The sequence below is a fragment of the Phalacrocorax aristotelis genome, chromosome 1 (assembly GCF_949628215.1).
Source record: "Phalacrocorax aristotelis chromosome 1, bGulAri2.1, whole genome shotgun sequence".
Lineage (NCBI taxonomy): Eukaryota > Metazoa > Chordata > Aves > Suliformes > Phalacrocoracidae > Phalacrocorax > Phalacrocorax aristotelis.
The window spans coordinates 127,403,066-127,416,803 of record NC_134276.1 but is presented as its reverse complement, the minus strand read 5'-3'; the positions used below and the strand labels follow the sequence as shown (position 1 = coordinate 127,416,803).

Sequence of the window (13,738 nt, the reverse complement as noted above, 5' to 3'; positions counted from 1 at the left end):
TGCTGTCTAATAAAGAGAGTCATTAGATGGAAGAAATATTTAGTTTAGGGAGGGGAGAAAAGGAAAGAAAAGAAAGCAGGTGTATTTTGCAATAGAAAAATGTAAGATTGCAAAAACCCCTCGAAGTTTGGGTGAGGGCTTTATGAAAAGCCATTAAAATATTTTCTGAAAGACTTGCCCTACTCGTGGTCTTTTTTTCCTGCACTTTTATGTATATGTATGTACACTTCTGTGATCTTAAAACTCACACTGGCTGTGCTATATATACATACTTGAGCAGACATGTAAATATTGTATTAATAAATATTTGATTTCTTTAAATCATATAGCTATGAATTTACACACATGTACCGTGTATTAGGGTGTGTTTTTTGCTTACTGAGTGTATACAGGTGGAATCCGTGTGGTAAATTTTATTTTCATGGATTGATTTGTTCATCATACACTCTGACTTGGATACCTTCTGCTCACTAAATCATTTTCCTCCATTTTATCAACCCCTTCCTCAACAATTTTAAAGCTTTTTTTTTTTCTTCCCATTTTATTTATTCACTAGATGTCGGTGCCAGATATGTTTTTATTCTTTTGCTTGCATTTTCTACCAAGTAATCCCTTTTGAGGTATGTACCTGCTTTAAGCCTGAAGCAGCAGTGACCTTTCTAAACACGATGAAGTCACAGCTTTACTGTCAGGCGTCGGAATGCTAAGATGCTAGGAATGCGAAGCTGTGTGTCCTCCAAAGCTGGGGATTCCACACCTGTGGATGGAGCACTCAGCATCCATCTAGGCTCTGAAGATTTAAAATTGATGAACCTTATGTTCTTGCCACTTCTAAGGAGATAAAATTTAAGACTTTAATCTCTCTACTTTAGAATTTGTAGTCCTGCTCTTTCAGCTCTTCTGTTTGGGTGGATTAGTACACATAGATGACATGGCTCAATTATTTTGAAGTCATTGCTGTATTTTGTTTCTGACTATCAGTTATCATGGTTCAGGCAGGTGAACCGATAGCTGTATGTTGACTGGCATATTTTTTCCGTTGCAGTTTTGCAAGCCTGCTATTCTGAAGACATACATATATATGTGTATAAAATATATGTATATAAAAATAATGTTGTTTAAATATTTACATATAAAGCCAAGGGATTGGCTTCCTTCCCAGAATTACTGGAACTACCTTCCCCAGGAACATTTGGACTTGAAAAATCTCTACAGCAACAGTTTTCTTCTGAAACTAAACAACTTGTGAAATGAGTGACTAGCTCCGCACCCTTTGCTGTGCGTATGGGTTCTTTTGCTTGGCGTCATGGAGAGGCCTCTGTGCATGGGGTAATACATTTCCAGTTAATTACAGTAAGATTCTCTTTCTTTTGGTCTTTCTTTCCCCTCACAGTTTCGCATTGGCTTATTTTATGAGAGAGAGTTTATGAGAGAAACTCTAGCACAGTGGGAATATTTTGGTCGTTGGTCCAGGACAGGTCCATGCAATGTGCTGCATCTGGGCCCTGTGCAGTCCGGAGGCAGCAATTGCTGTCTGGACAGCTGCAGGGCAGACGGACTGATCACTCAGAACAAACTGACTCCCCAGTTGCCCAGTGTCCCAACCATACTGGCTGAGCAGTCAGCAGAGAAGCCATAACATGTGTCTGCTACCCAGTGGGAGATGAAGGCAGGGTCATTGTAAGGAGATGGTGGAGGGTTAGTGGTGAATATTTTGTGTGCTCTTGAAGGTATAATAGAAGATGTAAGGTGAAGTTTGCTCTGTGGAGAATACAAGGAAAATCTCATCTACAGTATAAGGATGCTAGAGAGAAATGAGGTATGAACAGTGAGGAGAAACACAGGGTGTAGTGGTGACTAGGAGGTATGAAGCCACATTAGTAAACTGAAAATGTTAGTGGTTTACCTACTCACTCGGGGCACTGCTCTTCTAGGCTTGTCTGTTGTTGAATGTCCTAGAACTGAGTCACTAGTGATGCAGACATTTAATGTTGATGTTTTCACACAGTTTGTGATTGAGCTAGGTGTAGCTGCATGGGTTCTTCAGATTTTGGGAGGTGGTTGTTAATCCTGAAACCATAATTGGGAGATTTACACTGGAGGTAGGAAAGGCCAGCAGTCAAAGGAAGTACCCTCCGTCTCTCACATTCTTGAGCAGGGTGCAAAACACACATGCAGACAAGGATGATGCTCAAATGGGGGAAGAGTGAAGCAGGCTTAGGAGCAGGAATCTGATGAATTCCATGTTCTTCTCCAGACTTTCTGTGGTCTGGAGTAATTGTTTAGGGCAGGGGAAAATTCAGTGCCTATGTACTTTTGAGGATATGTATCTTACTACCTTGTCCATCTTGACAATAATGATAATACAGCTTTCCTACCCTCAAAGTACATTGCAAAGATATATGCATTAAAGGTTGTGAGGCTTCTGTATCCTGTGATAATGAATCCAAAAACAGTACTGTAGACAGATGTGGGAATCAGACCAGTGGTCCATCTGATCAGGCATCGTCCTATTGAATGTCTTCAGCTGCAGCAGAGGGAGGCACAAGAAATCCTAAGTTGTAATGGTGGAACAGCCACTATTTTCACTAGTGATCTTGAAAGTAAATGAGAAATGTTTTTAACTTGTTTTTCTCAGGAGATTGTGCGTCTTTAAAAAAGTAGTTTTAAGAAATAAAATATGCTGCACTAAACTAATCCTAGAGCTAACGTACAGGCATTGGGACTAGCAGCTTTTGCTATTACCTACTGCTTATTATTGTTATTATTATTATTTCTTTTTAATTATGCAAAGTGCTAATCAGTTTGATTATGCACAGTGCTAATCAGGTTAATTATGCAAAGTGCTAATCAGTTGTTCTCTAAGCACACGAGGAGAGCAGAGGTGCTGGCAGTGAATGGTGGTTCTAGATGGGGGTAGTCACGGCAGTCATTCCTTATTAAAAGAGGAGTAGGTGAGATGACAGGGGTTTTTGCTTCCATTAAAAAGTAAATTAAAAAAAAGAGAAAGGCATGAGGGTGATAGTTCTGGTGGGGTAATGTCTTCTTTCACAGCAAGGCAGACTTGTTTTCCAAGCCGGCTCATGCTGTTGGATAATTTCTGTAGGAGTTTGAGTGCACTGATTTGGGCAAACATATTGCAGAGGAGTCTTGTAATGGGTGGGGTACAAGTTGCTCCCACTTGATCAGTCAGGGTGCATAACTAGAAAATCACAAATTGAGGGCAGTTTGCTCAGTCTAACATACAGTCACCTTTTAGGCACCGGTAAGCAGGATGCTAATAATGTAACATAAATGGCAGTTGATCATATGTTTGTATGGTTGAAGGGTATTGCATGAGCATACAAAATGTGGTTTTTTTTCAGTGTAAGGCACCCTACATTCTTACAGCTTGAAAGGGCATTATCAGTGGAACGTATGTTAGGCTGCATTTCCTCTTCCTCTTTAGTGCTAAATTATAAACTAGAATTTTGTGTTCCTGTGAAACAGGATCTGTTTTCAGTAAGCTATGTTCTTCTGACAATTACTGAAGATTCAGTGTGGCTCTCTTACTGTGCTCTGTGTCTAATATCTAACCAGTATTCCTTATTTGATTATGTTTCAGTGTTGGTGTGGGATACATAAGCATTACTTTTTTCAGTTGATAATGGAGATGACGTTCCCAGAGCAGAGAGATGCTAGCTCGTAAAAGTCTTGGATAAAGGATCTTAAGAGATTTTTGAAGTCATTAAAACAAAAGACTGCTCCTGTATAAGTCCATCAGTACTACAAGGTTACTGCACCCACAATGCAAGAAAAATTTTCCTTGAAAAATTAATCATTGAAGGTGGCTGCTTAGGGGGAGTCATGACAAAGTTTCAAGTATATTTAAGGTAGGAGGTAAAGCAAAGCATTGGTAATTTATGGCTTAAACCAGAGCCTGAAAATTAATGCTATCGCCTTCTTGGCTTTGTGACTGCTCTGCAAGATGCCGACCCTCAAAACAAGTTTACTGCCAGATGTGTGGTCACAAATACTCATCTGTTCTCATAAATTCATTTTGGTGTTAGAAACCTAAACATATCAGGCAGCATCAAGTCTAGTGCCTTAGCGCTGGAGGAGGGAAGTATATGATGGAAATACTCTAAGCGAGGGGGAGATACACCAGGGTCCTGAGACTTCAGATGCTTTCCTGCCTGATCAGAATCCTCTGAATTGAATGCACAGTTTCCCATAAACTGATGGTGAATCAGGTCGCTGCTACCTCTAAGTGCTGCTCCAGAACAACTGTTTGCCTCAGATCTGAATTTGACTTGAAGTAGTCCATTCCACAAGCAGACTATTTCCATAGATTTACTATTTGCTTTCATTTATTGTCAGTGGCTCCAGTGCCTGTGTGCTCCTCTCCTCCCTCGTCCATTCTTTCATGAGACACAACAGGAGAGTGAGTATGCTCTACCAGAACAGGGGGAGAAACTCTGACTTCTTCATGTGATCTGTTGGCGTCACCCAGCCTTGCAGGAGCAGATGCTTACTTAGATGCTTGTACTGACAGAAAAGCAGCAGTCACACATCTTTTGGATTATTTCTCTGCCTTTTGGAGACCAGGCATATTATATCAGAAGGGAATTAGTTTTATTGTGATGCTGTAGTATCTTTGCTATCGTCAAAAACTTTTCAAACTGGAGTTTCATCCTTTGGAAAGAAAACTCCGAAGTTTTTGTGTTAGTATGAGTATTTCCCCTAGTCTCCTGTCTCTTGCCAGTTCAAAAGCTGTTGTATAGTTGGAGGACCCTTGAAAGGCCAATAGCGTAAACCACACAGCTTAGCATTTTGCATGTTACAAATTAAAATCTACCTGAGGCATAATCATAACCTCTATTGAATTTCACCATCTCAGGTAGCTGGCCTTCTGAGGACTCGGGGAGCTAGAAAGTCAGAAAACTTGTATTTTGCTCCTGTTTCTACTGCTTTCTTTGTAACCCTGCTAAATTGCATTACCTTGCTCTGCTGTATTTTTTTGACAGTGAAGTATGGATAATGATATGGACCTAATGCAGGGGTGTAGGGGAAGGGATGTAAGGTCAACGTATTTTTTCGCAAAGGGCTTTGATATCTCTGGATTAAAGGCGTTATAGAAGTGCAGTGTATTATGATGAGTTATCTGTGTAATTAAGGAGCATCAGCAAATCTTATGATCTTGTGTAAATTAGTGCAAGATAGCACCAAAATAGCTTGAGTATTCCTAAAAAGTGAAATAAGTGGATGGAGAAAACTCAGTTACCTTGGCTTTAAGGTAATGGGTTAGCAACAGATGAAGAAACCCCAGTAAAGGAATCTCTGCCTCCTGTGGTTTAAGCAGCAGGTCTTAAGTGAACTGAGAATTCATTTGCTTATACAGCAGCAAGTCATTGCTGTAAAACTCCTTTTGCATCATCTTGAGGACATAGTCTAAAGAGGTGCAGGCTAACTGCTACTCAGCTCTGTATAAGCTGAGTCTGCTCATTGGCATTCACAGAACTGGGAGCTGGTGGGGGATTAATAACAAAAAAGATTTTAAAACGTTCAGACTGACCTTTCAAAGTTACTGACCTGCATTCAGGTTACAAACACACAACAATTTTCTCTTGAGCTGCAAAGACTCTAAATGTTAAATCAGTAACTGGATCAGGCTAGCAGCCCTTCTCTCTGTTCGCTCGTGCCCAGCTGCCATGCCTGGAGTAAAGGAACAAGAAAACTATCTAAACCCATCCATATCTTACTGTGACACAAGTACTTGGAAGAAGCCCCACTGACATAAACTAACACAAAGTGACACTTTGTTTAAAAAGTTGTTTTGAATGTCTTCTCCCATTGATCTTCTGCAAGGGAGATAAATAAACACTGTGTGTGGTGCAGCCAGGCTGAGTATTTTTGCTCCTACAAGTGTTTATACATTCTCTGGTGGTTGTTTGTATTGCTGTTTGTTGACTGTAAATTCCAGACCTGTAAGTTTGTAATGTATACATTTGCAGGAGCAGTGCAGTTTTGGGAGTATGGTCAGGGTAGTGCTTTTTATGAACACAACCAGATGAATAGTGGGTGGGTATTTTCTTCTCCTTCCAGCATAGTGAATTAGTCTTTGTGCTCCCAGTGAAAGAGAGGGCTGCGGTGGCAGTAGCTTTAGTTAAGCAGGACCTTCTGCGCTCAGATTAATGCAGGTAGGTGCATGAGGAGAGCCATGTAGGATTTGTCTGGTAGGAATCAAGTTAGTTTAGCTTTTCATCTATTTAAGAAACAGGTCTGTTGACTCTCGGTTTGTTCAGTGGTGATGAGGAGGATGTGTGCTTCCTCTTGTGAGGGAATGACTGAAGTTGTTACAGGAGACAAAATTCCTGATGGCAGAGACTTCTCCTGCCCCTCTGTTCCTGTTTCACAGTTCTCTCCCTTATCTTTAAACAAAATCTTCCCTTTTCCATTTACTGTGTCTATCAGCATCTCAGTCTCTAGGACAGTGGGAGTGTGTAGATGACTTTGGGAATTGATGCAGGCACTTCTTTGTCCACCAAACTGAATGGGCGTAGCTTCCTGAACATATCACATGTAGGAAGAGTTCAGCTTAATCAGTCACCATTTCTCCTATTAGGTGGAGTTTTCCTTGAACCTGTGCTTCAGTCATGTTTGTGCAAGTTAAAATTACATGCTTGTGATGTTCCGAATTGTTTAAAGCCTGCCTAGTGTTTTCCTTTTTGCGCTCTCATGCACATTATCTCCATTTATTAGAAGCAGGTTTTGCTGTTTGTTACTGCTACAACAACCTGTCTCACTTGCTTATAGGTTTTACTGAATTTTAATAATTTGTAGTTAGCTTTATTAGCTTTAAACATAATTTTGGGGGAGAGCTTCTTCTGCTATGAATGTGCTGTTTTCAGATCTGATGCTAGAGGAAAGTATTTGGGTTTGCCCATGCTAAAGTATTGTGATAGCATCTTCTAAGAGTTCTTGTGCCTTCATGGTTTGGCATGATGCTTTGAAAAAAATCAGCTGAATGACCTTTGGGGGATAGGGAGGTATTTTGTCCTTTTCTTCTGGACACTTGTGCATCTTGCCACTCTGACAATAGCTGCTCCAAGAAAATAAGGAGGACCTACTACCATTATCAGCTTCTTAACTCAAGAGGCAGAGGTCTGTCTGATGGGCCTGAAGGCTGCCATACTGTTGATGACCACAAAGCACTGATATGTTGGTGTGTAGCAGATTTTCTTTTTCACTTGGCTATTTGAAAATCCAGGAAATTAACTACACTAAAAAAGGTGAAAGAATATTTCACTTATCTAAAGTCAAATCTGTGAATACTAGAATTAAAGTTGACAGAGCAGCCTTAATTTAACTTCCCTGTACTTTCCCAGTTTTTAATTATGTGATCACATGCTGTTTTCTGTGGGAACCAGTCGTCTTGTAGTACCTGGACTGGTCTGAGGTTGAATGGAAGTTCTTTAGTAAGTGGCTGTTTTCTATAAGATCAATTGCCTCACTTATTGCAAACACTGGAGAATGTTTAATAAGTGAGGCAGGAGATAGCAGAAAAAGAAAGGGTGCTCTTATTCTCAAGATTACGGTGAGAGCATGCATGTGCTTAAAGCAAAAAATGTGTTTGAATTGAGTTGCTTGTAAAATCAGACACCTTTAAGTGGGTTACAAAGAAAGCTAGTATTTCTGCTTTCTCTTACCAGTTCACTTATTCCTTTTAACACTTCACTATTTCTATCCTTCTAAAGCATTCTATTAATTTTCCTTTAAAGAGAAAAAGAAGTCAATACCAGTAGTAACAGCCTGCCCTGCTCTTCCCTTCTTTCTCATCGCTTTCCTGGTATAAAAAAGACTACTTTTTTTTCTCCCCATAAAATAGCAATTTCTGGGATTTTGACTTTCTGTTGGTAGGAAGTGCACTTTGTTCCACACTATTCACTGACAAAAGTGCACACAACTCTTCCTGATGCTATGACAGTTTAGTTGGAGATGCTGCTCTAAGTAGAATGTGTCTGTCTGTAGCCAGGTCCGTTTTTTCTAAGCAGTGGGAATTCAGCTGTTTTCTCGTGAATTCTTCTTTTTATATTTTATTACTATGAAGAGAACACAAAGAGTGCTTGTTTCTTTCTTTCTTTCTCTCTCTCTTCCCCCCCCCCCCCCCTCCAGTTGACACAATCAGTATTATTTGAAGGAAAAAATTACACACAGAATGGGAAATAGGGTGGGAAAATGTAATAGGATCTGCAAATCTTTTCTGTCTTGTCTGAGTAAATGAGAGCTGATGAGAGATGCAGCACAATGAGGGCTAGGGAACGCTAGCTGAACTGGTATATAAAGATTGTTTCATTTTGCTTCATTTCATTTTACTGGATTGAATTTGAAAGGGAAAATTGCTGTGGACATGAAAGTTTGCTGTGGAAACACCTTGGGTTGCTGTACTCTTGATGTGAACCTGGGCAAACATAGAAAGGAACATTAAATAAAGTGGTGTATGAATTGTGTAGGTGTGCTTCTGAAGCTACTTGTCAAAAAGTGCCCTTTGAGAATGAGTGGACCTGCTTCTAGGGCTATTCTGCTTCTGGTTTTGATCTCTTTTATTGTCCACTTAGGTTACCAGTTTGGGAAAGGTGTCATTGTGGGGGATTTTCTGGTTTGGTTTTTTTGGTGCTGTTGGTGTTGGGGGTGTTTTGCGTTTTTGTTTGTTTTTTGAGTCAAAACCATACTGATTTTCAGGTGTACGCTTTGCAGGATTATGTGGCAACATTACTTTTGCATGCAGACTTTCAATAAGACTGGAAGGAGATTATTTCTTCACCACCCTAAAGATTCATCTCACTTTTTCAAACAAGCATAATACAGGTTAGGACAGAACTTAGGGGAACTTGGGCCTAGGTAGGATACTACTACAGCAATGTACTTATCAGTAGACAATTTTACCTTGCGTGTTACAAGCTGTAGTACTTTTATCCACCTGGAGTGGCTGCCCATCATTTGCTGAAAGGAGGAGTGTAGTTAAAATCAGGTGTGAGTCAGTTTTATCTGAAAAGTTGTTTTTTGCAAATTATTATGCTACCTTAGGCATGGATAATTCCCCAAAAATGGGGAAGATAGATTAAAAAAAAAAAAATTGTATTTTTTCCTAAGTCAAAGTCAGTCATGGGGGTCTGAAATACTGCAGCATGGACAGCAAACATTCCTGCATAAAATCTCTGATAACACAGATTATAAGATTTGAGACTCCTATAGGGGCAACTACTCTTGGGAGATATTTTTGATGGTAAAACATATAAAGATTAAACTTTTTTTCTAATCTAATTAAGCAAATTGTAATTGTCAGAAGTAAGATTCAACATCCTGTCTTCAGAGTCCAGCTGGTGTGATCCCAAGGCAGTTTCCTGTCATGAGCAGATTTAAGAGTCTTCCCTTGGAAAAGTTTTCTAACTTCTCAGTTTTTATGAGGCACGTGCTTGGCAAGCATTTACCTGTCAAGCAGTTTGCTTTGTACGCTCATTCCCTTATCAAAGTCCCTGAGACTGAAGAGGCTGGGGTAGGGCTGGTGAGCACGGGAAGAGAAACGAAGGCGAATGCTCTTGCTTTTCTCCAACCAAAAGGATGGTTTCATGGCATTGTGTAATACAGCTGTTCTGCCACGCTGAGGGCAAGGGAGTGATTGGGTAATTTCTTAATCCCTGCTCTCAGTCCCACCGTTGCTGGAGAACACCTCATCTTATTAATGGAGACCTGGCAAGTGTAAGGGTATCCGTAGGGAAGTTACTGTCTCCGGATGTGACTCATTTCAAGGAGCATCTCTTGACCTCAGTATCTAAAATCTGGGTGTCACTAAGTGCCATGGATTCATGTTGCTAGTTTAAACACAACACATTTTTTCCCTGGCTGTGGTTTTGGAGGTGGAAAGGTTCCTCACTTTGGTTTTTTCCCCAGGTAGCCTCTATAGGCTCAGGGAGGCAAATCATGAGTAACAGAAGAAAAGTGAAGAAAACAAAAGTTGTTCTTCCCCGTTTAGGTTTGGGTAGCCTGTGGAAGAGGGAGGCAATGCTCCCAGTATGATGAATAGATGTAATGGCTACACAGCACGAAGAACAGATCTGAGAAGTTAAAAGCTGGTTGAAATCGAGGATGGGTTGGGGTTTTTGGGGGTGGGGTAAGGAAGAATGCTGTACAGCAACCAATCTTTTCTGCAAATTATTTTAGTCTAAGTCTCTGTGCTCTTCAGTCTGAATAGCTATTCTATCTCATATACAACAGTAATTCAAGGAATATTCTTTTTAGCAGAAAAAACCACAAATTTTTGCTGCTTGACATGTGAAATACTTGTACTAGTAAATTCCACAGACAGCTTCTTCCCCCCAATATTGTTTTGTCTGATTATACAACCTTGAAAGTTTAAAATTGACTGGTTTACTGTAAGAAGCATTAAGTAAATGCAATCTCTCTATTTTTAATAACAGTAGCTCAAATTTCATGTGAGATCACACTAGTCCTCCAGTGTAATTAAGTTTATGGTTTTCTTATGCACTTCAAATGCCTGTGATGTGCAGTTAATAGTATTTTTCAGACAAGTATTAGGACACCTCGGCAGTGATGCCAATGTAGGCTGGTGTCTATCAGCAGTGCAGACACCACAAAGTAATGGAAATTGCAAGACACTCTGCTATAATTTGTCTAAAAATATGCATGACAGCAGAGCTTTTTTACCTGAGTTTAGAAAGTGATGAGGCTCTGAATTAGAGTGAAGCTTCATAAATGAATTGGGCATGAAACAATAATTTTAAGTTTGGCTCTAAGTTCAGTGTGTATTGAGAGCGAAGTATGGCTGAATATTGGAGATCATCTTCATCTTCGATCTTATATCATGACTATACCTTGAGTCTGGTTTCCGCTACATAAATTTTAACTGTAAGCTGATATAAGGCTGCATAGGGAGTTTTGGAGAAAAGCTTTGGATGAACTTTTCATCTGTATACACACGCACAGAGACATGGGTTTGTTTGGGTTTTTTTGTTTAAAGGAATTGTGGTTTTTCTATACAAGAGTATACTTTTTTTTTTCTAATGAGAGAAAATTATACTAAAGATGCTTAAGAATTCCAGTGAAATGGCCTGAGATTATTGACACAAAATATTTCATTGAATTTAAACTGGTAGAAATTTTTGTTTATTTCAAAGTTGTTTTGATTTTCAAATATTTTGAAGATAAAGGCCAAAACTTTAAATTCATGAGGAGGAGGAATGTTTCTGACTTGGGTCCGTCAAACACGCTTGTTGACCACTAGAAGTTACAATTATACTTAGCTAGGTTTGGATGTAGAGCTGGATCTGCGTTTGCAGTGTGTGTCACAGCTTTGTAAATCAGAACAAGATCTGATTATTCTGGTATATTGGAATGTCTGGGCCTAAGCCTGCAGCGTCAAGATTTTGGGAGTCTTGAGATTCAGCTTGGTTCTGTATAGAAGTGTTGGAATTAAGCCCCTAATCCCTTTCTAGAACAATCGCCTCTGATGTGATAGGGCTATCAGAAGTATCAATGGTAATGGTACAGTTCTCACTCATCAAAAAACCCTCTCCTCTATAAAGCTGAAGTACAGCTTGCTTTGTGTAAGTATTTAGGGACACAGTAAAGACCAATAGGTAATATGTGGAGCAACTTCTCAGTAGCCTTCTTTCCAGCTCACAAGCCAACCCCTATGCAGTGTTTAGCCATGTTGTGGGGGACAGCAGACCTGGAAAATCTCTGGCAGGTAGCCGTTGCCTTCCTTTCTTAAAACAGCACATGCAAATGCTAACCAACTGTTTTATGTTCGTGCAAAGTTTTGCCCATGCAAATTTAGGCTGCAGGTTTCCTTGTTACACACAGAGAGGTTGGAATGTCTTTTCGAGTGGGAGATAATAACAAGGATAGTCCAGCAGCACTGTCTTTTTCCTGTTTTCTCCTTAATCAAAAGAGCATCATGCAGACTTCAGCAAGACTGCTGCATCAGTGAGGACTACAGGGCTTGGCCCCACGGGTACTCACTTGTATCAATCCTACAGTGAGCTTTCTTTGCCTGTTCTCTGCCTCTCAGGGGACTGATGGGGGCAGGAGGTGGAGCAGTTGGGACAGGCCGTGGGAGAACCTGCCGTGGCATCAACTGTCCCTTGCTGGCTGGGAACTGCTAGCTGACATTCGAGAGAACATGCTTTATATGAGAAAGTGACGAGTGAATAGAAATTAAAACAAAGGGACTGAAAATAGAGCTGTAATCAATCCAGCCCAGTATCTCAACAAACCAGGGACATTTTTTCATAGTGAATTTGGGGCAGATATCACAGCAAGTGCCATGATACTGGGGTCTACCCCCCACTCACTCCTCTCCTTCCATTAAATCTACATTTGGAAGGTGGATGGTGCTGACTCATAAATTAAATTGGAGTAATACATACAGTGTATATATATTTCTGTCACTTTGTCTCAAATTAAACACGAACCTTCTCCCCTGACAAGATGATAGAAAAGTTAATTGCTCGCCCTGGCTTTAAATTGGAATTTGAATTTGCAAAATGCTAAAGGTTTATGAGATCTAAATCATGAGGAGCTTAAATTACATTCCTGTGATAAAATATTAATAAATCAATTAAAACATAAGCCGAGTATAATATTACTTTTTTTGTAGGAACCTTGAACACAATAATTCATTAGAGTGTGCAGTAACAATTATTGTATCTTTTTTAATTTTCTTTTTTATTAGTTTTTTTTTTTTAAAACTGGGGAAAAGGCAACATCAGATGGGAACACACCACACAATGGTGGAATATTATCCCAGTACCAAATCTAGTCATCTCCTAGTAATGATGCACATACATACAAAAGCATCTGAGCACCCTAACTGCACACATCACATCCTGGCTCCAGTATAACAAGGTGCAATCCCTAAAAGGTGGGGGCTGTTTCTCCCCTTTCCACCATGGAAAAGAAGAGTAGTAGCATAAGAAGGGAAGTAACCTCACTGCTCCTGCTTTTTTTTCCATTTTCTTTTCCAGCCTCTTCCCATGCTATTTCATTTTCTTCTTATTTTTCTGTTCTCCTTTCTCTTTCTGGCTACAAGGTTGGTATGATTTCAGTGTCAAAACCATCAAAAATTCACAGACCTTTGTAAAGCTGGCCTGAGTTTTCTGTTGCGGAAACCTAGACTGGAATTGGATTTTGTTACTAGATTTTCAGTTGTGTTGTGAACAACTTTCACAGCTCTACTCTCTACATAACCCATTTCTGCATACTATATAAAGAGCACTTCAGGCACAGTATGAAACTTAGTTATTATTTGAGGAAGGAGGCGTTATGCTAGCTCAGCATGCATTTCTTATATGCAAACATTAGTACACAAGGAATGCAATTATTACATATACCTGCACACCTCTAATGCCTGTGAAGGTGCAGATTCCTTCGTCAAGTGCTTTTTACCTTCTGTGAAACGACTGGACGGCACGTCTGATACAGCTATGCTTGGTAAAGGGTCTAATTGCTATTATTACATTATTTGTGTTGAATTCTTGAACCGTTATTTAGTACAAATTACATGTTAGTGCCAAATTGGCAGCTCTGGAGTCTGAAGTCTGCTGTTTGTATCCATAGCGTAGGTATTGTGTCTGAGCATGCTCTGCCCACCCTCCCCTGCGCCCCGGAGTCACGCACAGCCATCTCTCCTGCTAGCGTTGAAGGATCTACTGCGTACTCTCTTATTTTTGCTAGTTGC

At 40.0% G+C, this 13,738-nt stretch overlaps 1 protein-coding gene across 5 annotated transcripts in view; it reads left to right on the top strand.

The window, feature by feature from the left end:
• The window catches only part of ZBTB20 (zinc finger and BTB domain containing 20), a 465,108-nt gene that overhangs the window by 98,649 nt on the left and 352,721 nt on the right, over positions 1-13,738 (top strand). The window lies entirely within an intron of this gene.